Source organism: Euleptes europaea, chromosome 17, assembly GCF_029931775.1.
Source record: "Euleptes europaea isolate rEulEur1 chromosome 17, rEulEur1.hap1, whole genome shotgun sequence".
Taxonomy (NCBI): Eukaryota; Metazoa; Chordata; class Lepidosauria; order Squamata; family Sphaerodactylidae; genus Euleptes; species Euleptes europaea.
In genome coordinates this window covers 46965031-46975603 of record NC_079328.1, presented here as the reverse complement: position 1 = coordinate 46975603, position 10573 = coordinate 46965031, and positions in this window count along the sequence as shown.

The window sequence follows — 10573 nt, the reverse complement described above, 5'->3', positions numbered from 1 at the left end:
AAGTACAAAATCAGATCTTAAATGAGGATTGGTTCTTAGTGTTTAAGGACGCGAATCATAAATGTTCAACTCTCTTCTTCCAGATCCCCTTTAACAGAACTTTTTCCTCGCCACATTATTTCCATAAATCCATAAATTTGGAAGAGCTTTTTTACTGCCCAGGTAGACTGCCTTCGACTCAGCCAAGTCACAAGGGAGATACAATAAAATTGTTGCAGAAGAACGCAAATGCACATTTTGTCCAGATCAAGTAGACTCCCTAGCCCACATTGTTTTAGCTTGTTCACAAAATAATATTGCACAAAATAAATATATCACTCACTGGATAAAACAGCTAATGACACTTTCTGAGAAGCGGATACTGCATTATCTGCTATCAAGTAGATCGGTGAATTGCATGAGAGATGTGGCAACTTGTCTCTTCATAGTGTCAAGAAAAAAATTAGTCTTCGTTCCCCCCCTTTTTTAAAAAAAGTGTGAAATGGCAGATGAATAGCCAATGGCTATTACATTTAGGGAAAGGGAAAGGAGACTGCTAGCAGCTGGGATCAAACAGAGCCGAACACCAATACTCGGCTTAGCACTACATGGGACATTCAGCCTGGCTTGCCCCAGGCCAAGATGAAGAAGAGGAGGAGGAGAAGTTGGTTTTTATAACCCGATTTTCTCTACCTTCAAGGAGACTCAAACTGGCTTATGATCGCCTTCCCCTCTGAAGAAGAATAATTGGTTTTTATATGCCGACTTTCTCCACCACTTAAGGAAGAATCAAACTGGCTTACAACCACCTTCCCTTCCCCACAACAGACATCCTGTGAGGTAGGTGGGGCTGAGAGAGCTCTAAGAGAACTGGGACTAGCCCAAGGCTACCCAGCTGGCTTCATGTGTAGGAGTAGGGAAAAAATCCAGTTCACCAGATTAGCATCCACCACTCACGGGGAAGAGTGGGGAATCAAACCCGGTTCTCCAGATCAGAGTACACTGCTCCAAACTACTGCTCTTAGCCATTCTTAACCACTACACCGCTACTTTAGAGTTCCCAGTCCGTGCCAGGAAACTATGAACAGTTAGTATGGCAGTCAAAGAGCATTATTCAGTAAGTGTGAACATTTTCCAGTGGTTGTCATTTGATCATCTCTTGTCTTTTGGGGGAAAGAAGGAAAATATCTATTGTGAAACAAGAGAAAGGGGGGGATCCCAAACCATCTCCTGATATCGTCCTCAAGAAGTGGCTGTGCCGGCGTAGGCCAAGGGCTGGGCGGTGCCCGCAGTCCTCAGACGTGCGGGAGGTATTTAGCCCCTTTCGGAGCAGGCGACAAAGATTATGCTATCTACCAGGGTCAGAAGTCAGAGGCGTCGTCAAAGCAGGCAGGAGTCAACGGCCGGAAAGATTAATCAGAGGCAGTAGCAGGAACACAAGAGAAACTGCACGGTTGCTTCCGCAAAGTGAAAGCATGCCTGCACTGCCTTTATCAGTCAGTGCACTTCCAAGCTAGGCTTCATCCTGAAGACTCAGCACCAGTTCTCTGTCTGTTTAGCCTCTCCAAGCGAGCACTCTTCCTTTCACCCTGCAAAACCACACGCTGCCGAGTCCTGATATGCCTATCAGGTTCAGGTGAGCTTGGAGGGCTGCCATTCTCAGCTTCTGCTGCAGGGGTTGGGGGAAGAGTAGCTTCTGTCTGCCCTTGTTCCATCTCTCTGCCTAGCTGTGGTTCCTGCTGAGTTGTTTCAGGCTCCTGTGCTACTGACTGCAATGGAGGTACTGAAGGCCCAGAGGCAACCTGTTCCTCCACTTCAGCTTCAGAGTCCTCCGAGTCCTCAGCTCCCAAGGCAGGGCCCATGACAGTGGGTTAGGAGGAAACTGAAAGATGTTCTTGCCACGTAAGCCCCAGCAGAAGGAAGAAAGGGAGGTCAAAAATTAATTCCCCTTATTCCTGAGCTTAAAGCAAGCAGAAATCCTAGATAATGAAATCAATGCAGCTTTAGATACCTATCTTTGGGGTTTTATTTCCCAGATGGTAACTGTTTGCCTTTGTTCTGAACTCAGAAGTCACTTCATAAAAACCCGGCAATCTAGCAGAGGAGATGATGTGTTAATTCCCATGCTTCACTTCACACCCTGCAGGCGATTTTATTTATTTATTTTGCAATGAAAGCATTTGATCAAGTTACATCCTGAAGGACTGGGATTGCCAGGATTTGTTTAGTCCAGTGGGGTATAGTGGTTAAGAGAGGTGGACTCTAATCTAGTAAACTGGGTTTGATTCCCCACTCCACGTGAGCGACTGACTCTAATCTGATGAACCAGGTTGGTTTCCCCACTCCTACACCTGAAGCCTGCTGGGTGACCTTGGGCTAGTCGCCATTCTCTCTGAACTCTCTCAACCCACCTACCTCACAAAGTGTCTGTTGTGGGGAGAGGAAGGGAAGGAGATTGTAAGCTGCTTTGAGACTCCTTTTGGTAGAGAAAATTGGGGTATAAAAACCAACTCTTCTTCTTCTTCGTGTGAATATGTCAACTCTTTGTGGGTTAATAATATGGACGTATCTATCTGTTACATTTTCACACCACCCCGCACATTTTCACACAAGGAGAACAGGGTAGCATGCATGAATCACTTTTCCTTCTGTTTTTATCTTCACGACAACCCTGCAAGCTAGGTTAGGCCGAGAAGGTGACTGGTGCTGATGATACTTATTCATAAACTTTACATACAGCATCAACGAATGAAATATAATCTTAGAGAGAGAGATATGAGGTGCCTTCCATGATGTGTTAAATTGAGACTTTTGGTTCTCCGAGGCTGTGTGATAATATTGGTGCTGCTTGACTTTTCATAGATGCCTGCTTCTTTTATTTTTTAAACCTATCTTTATCTGACTGGACTAATTTAATATTCTGCAGCTTGTCTAATTTTTTTTATCAACTGCGTTATTTTGTTTTATGTTGTTCTCACCCACAATCTCTCAGCCTAGTCTACTTCACAGGGCTGTTGTGAGGTTAAAACACTGCTCTGAAATTCTTCGAGGTATAAATTATTAGTAATGTTAGTAGTCCAAGTGATAGTGTTGCTAATATCAATACACTAATAAAGCGTTTCACACGATTGACCGAGTGGCTCCAGGGAAAAATGTTGACTGCAAACAAATCAAGGGCTGGAGAAAGGGAAGGAAATTTTAAAACGAGCTCTAAGCCATCACGTGTATGACCTGAAATGTTTTTTTTGTGTGTGTGGCTGAATAGCAACTATGTGTTCTATCAGGATTAATTTATGTGCTGCGACTCTAATAGCATTGGTTGGGTTTTCCAGTAGACTGAAAGATTAAAATCTCCATAATCTGCCCCCAAAGTAGGACACTGTTCCTTGTTTCTCATTGGGAGAAAACTATTACATTCCCCCCCAAGTGAAGTCTCAATTTTGCCATCGAGATAAGAAAAGAAACATTCTAAAATTCAGAGTTCTGCTCATGTTACCTCAAAGGAAGTCTCCATTCCAAATACTAAATTTGCCTTTGGCTGTGTATTCAGATGACCAAACAACCTATTAGGGTTGCCAACACTGGGTGGGGAAATTTCTGGAGATTTGGGGGGTGGAGCCTGGGGAGGGTGGGGTTTTGGAAGATGAGGAACCTCTGCAGAGTATAATGCCGTAGACTCCACCCTCCACAATAGACATTTTCTCTATGTGAACAAATCTCCATCATCTGAAGATCTGATTCCAGGAGATCTCCAGGCTCCACCTGGAAGTTGGCAACTGGAACATAAGAACAGCCCTGCTGGATCAGACCAGTGGTCCATCTAGTCCAGCATCCTGTCTCGCACGGTGGGCAACCAATTCCTCTGGAGGGCCAACAACAGGGCACAGAGGCCAAAGCCTTCCCCCATGTTGGCTCCTGGCACTGGGATTCAAAGGTTGACTGCCTCTGAACAAAAGGTTCTCTTTAGTCACCAAGGGTAGTAGCCACTGAGAGACCTATTCTCCATGAATCTACCCAATCTCCTTTTAAAGCCTGTGGCCATCATGACATCCTCTAGCAGCAAATTCCTGAATCTTCTGCCCATCAACTTCATTGGATGCTGTTGAGTGCTAGTATTTGGAGGAGAGGAAAAGAAGAAGAAGAGTTGGTTTTTATATGCTGACTTTCTCTACCACACAAGGAAGAATCAAATCAGCTTACGATCACTGTCCCTTCCCCTCCCCACAACAGATACCCTGTGAGAACCGAGAGAACTGTGACTAGCCCAAGGTCACCCAGCTGGCTTCATGTGTAGGAACCAAATCCAGTTCACCAGATTAGCCTCTGCCCCTCATGTGGAGAAGCGGGGAATCAATCCTGGTTCTCCAGATCAGAGTCTACCGCTCTCTTTGTCAACCCTCTCCACCTTGTGCACAATTTTATAAACCTCTATCATGTCCCCTCGTAGTCGTCTCTTTTTTAAACTGAAAAGTCCCAAACTCTTCAGTCATTCCATGTAGGGAAGATGCTCCAACCCCCTAATCATCTTGGTTGCCCTCTTCTGTACTTTTTCCAGCTCTGTGATAGCCTTTTTTTGAGATATGGCAACCAGAACTACACACAGTATTCCAAACGAAGCCGCACCATAGGTCTATAAAGGAGTATTATAATACTGGCCTTTTTATTTTCAATCCCTTTCCTAATAATCCCCAACATAGAATTTGCCTTTTTCACTGCTGCAGCATACTGGGTTAACACTTTCGTTGAGGTATCCACTACGACCCCAAGATCTTTTCCCCTCTTCCCTGTTTTGCCTTTTGAGTCTTGGCAAATTCAGATCCCAGCAAGATCAGACTGGGAACCTCCCACTGGAGATGCCAGGGACGGAACTGGGAACCTCCTGCATACAGGGCAGGTGTGCTCCCCCAGAGCTACAACTCTTCCCCTTATTAAGATTCAACTGCTTTGCCCTGGGAATGAAGTTCATATGCGGTGTCTCCCACTTGTTTTCACTGATAACAATTGGACACTTTAATCCAGATCACAGGTCAGTTCTTGCTCGAACCCGACAGCAGTGTCGAAGACAGAAGCCCAAATTACTTTGCTTTTCCAGGCAAAATGGGGAAATCTCCATGCACGTACATATATCTAGCAGAGCAATTCCCTTTAACTGTGGCTTTTCAGGGGAGAGATTTCAGATTCTGCCCCCGCGTGGTTTCCTACATGCTTGCCCTCGGCCCTGCGGCTGTTTGAATCTCCTCATCCTTGCTAGGAAGATCTTTGCTGCTGCTTATCAGCCTAACAACACCCCTGGCGATTGTAAATAATGGGTGTTTGTGCAGGAAGGAAGACAGAAGGACAAGCTGCCTTTGGTGTTTGTCCAAGTACAATGGTTTGTTTCCAGTTGGCAGTGGGGCCTGACAACCGTAATTCTTCAGTGATGTTCTTTTTGATGGATAGGACTACTGCTAGGGACAGACGGCAGAAGCATGGGTTGAAGCGGCCCTTGCATCGAAATTAGACGCTGGATACAAACAGCCCAGGGAAGACGATGTCCTTGGAAATGTGCGTTAACAAGGAATCTGAAGGATGCACAGAAATCTTGACTTGCCAGCCCCGTTAGTGGACCAGCCATAACCCTGGGCAGAACCCCCAGTCGCACTGAAAAAATCCATGTGCACGAGTGTAGGATGGATCAGTGCATGGAGTTTGGGATGGGGGCCTCCGCCAGATTCCAGATCCTCCACACACACACACACACACACACCCGCATGCAGTGATTATCCTGTTTTTCTTGCACAGTTAGACTTCTTTCATGAAGGAAATCTTGCTCACATCCTTTCAAGGGCTATCTCTAATGGCTAAAACCACTACCGTCCTCCAAAATTAGAAGAAGAAGAGTTGGTCTTTATATGCCGATGTTATCTACCACTTAAGGAAGAATCAAACCGGCTTACAATCGCCTCCTCCCTCCCACAACAGACACCCTGTGGTGGGGCTGAGAGAGTGTGATTAGCCCAAGGTCACCCAGCTGGCTTCATGTGGAGGAGTGGGGAAACCAACCCGGTTCACCAGATTAGCATCCGCCACTCATGTGGAGGAGTGGGGGATCAAACCTGCTTCACCAGATTAGAGTACACCGCTCATAACCACTACACCATGCTGGCTCTCAGTGCATGGAGTTTGGGATGGAGGCCTCTGCCAGATTCCAGACACACATACCCTCCCAGCACAGAAGAAGAAGAGTTGGTTTTTATATGCCGACTTTCTCTGCCACTTAAGGGCCAATCAAACCGGCTTACAATCACCTTCCCTTCCCCTCCCCACAACAGACACCCTGTGAGGTAGGTGAGGCTGAGAGAGAATGACTTGTCCAAGGTCACCCAGCTGGCTTCATGTGTAGGAGTGGGGAAACAAGTCCAGTTCACCAGATTAGCCTCCGCCACTTATATGGAGGAGTGGGGAATCAAATCCAGTTCTCCAGATCAGTCTCCTCCGCTCCAAACCACAGTTCTTAACCACTATACCACGCTGGCTCTCCAGAATGATAATCCTGTTTTTCTTGCAAAGTTAGGACTTCTCTCATACAGGGTATCTTGTTCACATCCTTTCTAGGGCTATAACTAATGGTTAAAACCACTATCTCCCTCCAAAATTACTGGATATCGTTTTCTTTTCCGCATTTTATTTGCCCTTTATTTGCCCTTAGGGCTCAGCTATGCAGGAAGGTATATTCCCTGTTTATTTTAAAACCCTTTCCCTCCTTTTGCAAATGCAACCTCTGGATGGCTTTATTAAAGCTTACAGGTAACAATGTCCCAAAAGGAGAAAATAGTAGAGACGCTTCTTTTTGCATTCTGCCAAAACCAAGATGGTACTTATTCCCCACCTCCTATATTTCCAAAGGGATTTATTAACTCTTTCATCCCCTACCACTTTCTCACTAGCAAAACCCCAAAAACAAACAAACAAAATCCTCAGCTGCTTTTACCATCCCACAGGGAAGGGGCAATATGTTTCTCTATACATTTTGCCTATTTGGAATAAAAGCAACTGGGTGCGGTTTTCCAGAGAGCAAACAGCAGAGGATGAAAGGGTTAAAGCCCCCCCCCCAATCCTAGACTTTGATCAAAGCAATCCATTCCTGACTGCTAAATCTGCAAAAGAAAAGTAAAAAAAAAAGTCATTTTAAATAAACACAGAAGAAACTGTAATGGGCAGTTCATCCCAAGAAATATTCATGTCAGCTTTCGGACTTGAACCAGCAAACTCACGGGCCAAATTTTAGGGCAGCATTTAGGGAGTTCTCAAGGACTGTGAATATGCAGCTCTCAGAAAGATTCACTAGCTCAGAAGGGAGGTGGAGTATGCAAAACTAGCTCCCATGATTGGCAGGCAGTGTGGAGCTTCCTGATTGGCCAGACCTAGTATAAATACTGGGAGCCCAGATGTTTGCCCTCACCAGGACAACAAAGCAGCTGGCTGTGTTTTGAACTCGTGGCATGTTGGTAGACGGAGGAAAAGACATCTGAAGAAGTGAGTTGTGACTCACGAAAGCTCCTACCCTGGCAGAAATTTTGTTGTCTTTAAGGTGCTAATGGACTTTTGCTTTTTTCTATTGGGCAGGGAACTGTTCACCAAAAAAATGACTCATATTAATAAAAATAATTAATGCAAAATAAAATGGGGACATTTTGAGTGCATGATGGTTTGGGTTTCTATGCCCATGATGTCCAGTTCCCATTTTAATTGCAAGCTATTTCAAGGTAGAGTACAATACAGCTGAAAAAGATCCACCCTGATACTGTAGTGGTCAAAAAATAATTAGGTATTCACCTCCACACACAAGGAAAAGTCATTCCTTATAATTAAATGCATCTAGCTTGGTCTGTCAAGAGCAATGGAAATGCCAACGAATCCTCTTAGAGCTCTTCAAGGAAAAAGTATTCTGCTCCCATGAATTTAAACGAGTGGAATGATTCATACATTAGATCTCAACGATATCTGACCAAGTATTCAACCCAGATTCCTCACGTCCACTTCTGTCATTAGTGAATGAGTAAAGAAGGAGTTGGAAGGAACTTTTGTTGGCATTTTTTTTGAAAAGCAAGGTTATTTCAAGTAGAAAAGCCTTGACATTCCTAGATTCGCAAGGGCGAGACCTGATCAGTAATGTCAAAAAACTCGAGAATTTGCATAGGGTTTGTATGGCCCTCAAAGAACTCTACGCTCTACTTGTAGTAATCTGCTGGTGGTTCCTGCCCGATGAGTAAAGTTGCCAGGTCTCTCTTCGCCACCAGTGGAAGGTTTTTGGGGTGGAGCCTGAGGAGGGCAGGGTTTGGGGAGGGACTTCAATGCCATAGAGTCCAATTGCCGAAGCGGCCATTTTCTCCAGGGGAACTGATTTCTATAGGCTGGAGATCAGTTGCAATAGCAGGAGATCTCCAGCTAGTACCTAGAGGTTGGCAGCCCGACCGATGAGTGTGTGGCTGTCCTCGACAAGGGCCAGGGCTTTTTTGGCCCTGGCCCCGGCATGGTGGAATAGTCTCCCTAGTGACAAAAGGGCCCTGCGAGACCTTAAGGAGTTCTGAAGGGCCTGTAAAACGAAACTATTCCCCCAGGCCTATAACCGAGGACAGCCGCAAGTTTATCCATCGTTGTTGGCCTCCCCATCCTCCCCCCTCCCACTCTTGGTATCTGTGTGTGGGGGGGGGGGTTGATCTGCCAAAACCCGGATGCATGGTGGTGTCTGAGTTGTTTTTAACGCCACCTTGTTTATGGTTTAATAGGAGGTTGAAATTGATGTTTTATGGTTTCATGTATTTTAGAACTTGTTACCTGCCCTGAGCCTGGCCTTGGCTGGGAATGAGGGTGAGCTATAAATCTAAATAAATAAATAATTTTTTTAAAAAAGAGAGAGAGCGCATTCTGCAGAGATTTTTCTCCGCAGGATATTAACATGCAGGATTGCATTCACAGTTATTATGTTCTCAATTATGTTCACATTAGTTTAGGGCAGCGACCTCCAGTCTAGCATCCTTGGGTGTTCTGGTGTCCCCCTAGGGTTGCCAACGTCCAGGTAATAGCTGGAGATCTCCTGCTATTACAACCGGTCTCCAGCTGATAGAGATCAGCTCACCTGGAGAAAATGGCCGCTTTGGCAATTGGACTCTATGGCATTGAAGTCCCTCCCCTCCTGAAACCCCGCCCTCCTCAGGATGGTACTGCAGTCATCTTGTTTGTGGGCTTCCTAGAGGCACCTGGTTGGCCACTGTGTGAACAGACTGCTGGACTTGATGTGCCTTGGTCTGATCCAGCATGGCTTTTCTTATGTGATAGGGGAACGGAGCTTTTTCTTTACTTCCCTGGTTTGCCCCTATGCAAACTGCCTAAGTATGAGGAGTAGAAACTTAACCGTTTCTTTTAAACAACAGCCAGGATTCTTGCTGCAGCAGAGAGAAAGTTGCCATTTTAGGCCATCGCCAACACTCAAGGTGGCGTTTTTAACCTTGAATTCGTCATTCACTTGCAGTTCTAGGGATTCAGGAAAGGATTAAACTTTATCTGCTCAATTTGTGGAGTCTCACTGAGCCGTAACGGTCACTGGGTGATTGCTTAGGATTCGCTCCTCCTGCACTTAATTAGTATGAGGCAAAGGACGCCACCAGGAAAAACAAATCCAAAGAACAGGTCTGGATTTTGGAGCATCTCCCACTCATAGGGTTGCCAGGTCTCTCTTCACCATCGGCGGGAGGTTTTGGGGGTGGAGCCTGAGAAGGGCATGGTTTGGGGAGGGGAGAGACTTCAATGCCTTAGAGTCCAATTGCCCAGGCGGGCATTTTCTCCAGGTGAACTGACCTCTATCGGCTGGAGAACAGTTGTAATAGCAGGAGATCTCCAGCTAGTACCTGGAAGTTGGCAACCCTACAGCCAAGGCAGCCACCCTCCCCCCCCAGGGTTGCCAGGTCCCTCTTTGCCATTGGCAGTTTGTTTTTGGTTTTTTTTGCTTTTTTGGGGGGGGCAGAGGGTGTGGTTTAGAGAGGGGAGGGACTTCAGTGCCATAGAATCCAATTGCCAAAGCAGCCATTTTCTCCAGGAGAACTGATCTCTGTCGGCTGGAGATCAGTTGTAATAGCGGGAGATCTCCAGCCACTACCTGGAGGTTGGCAAGCCTACTTACAGTCCATTCTCCAATCCCATTTGTTTGCTTCCTACAGAAAAAGTGCTTAGGTGACCCCAAGGTAGCCCTTTGCGTGTAGCCTTCCCAGCGGTATAAGTCCGAGTTGGGCCAATCCACATGGCAGATGTTCTGCTTGACAGTTCACACTTTCCCCCAGGAATAGGGTTCAGTCAAAAAAACTGTCAGAGGAAGTTTCTACTCGTTGTTCTTGTTGGTGAGTGAAGCGGCAACTTTTAATGAAGCTGCTAAATCATTACTTGCCTGAAACGGGTTTTCAGAGACTTCAATGAGATGCCCGATGGGAAGGAAATAATTAATTGGAGGAAGACTTTCTGCTTCAAAAAGGCACGTCCTGTAACCACCTTGCCCCCTAAAATATTGCAGAGTGATCTGGCTGTGCATTTGTAGTGTTTCAGAAAGCCTTTATTGCTTTTC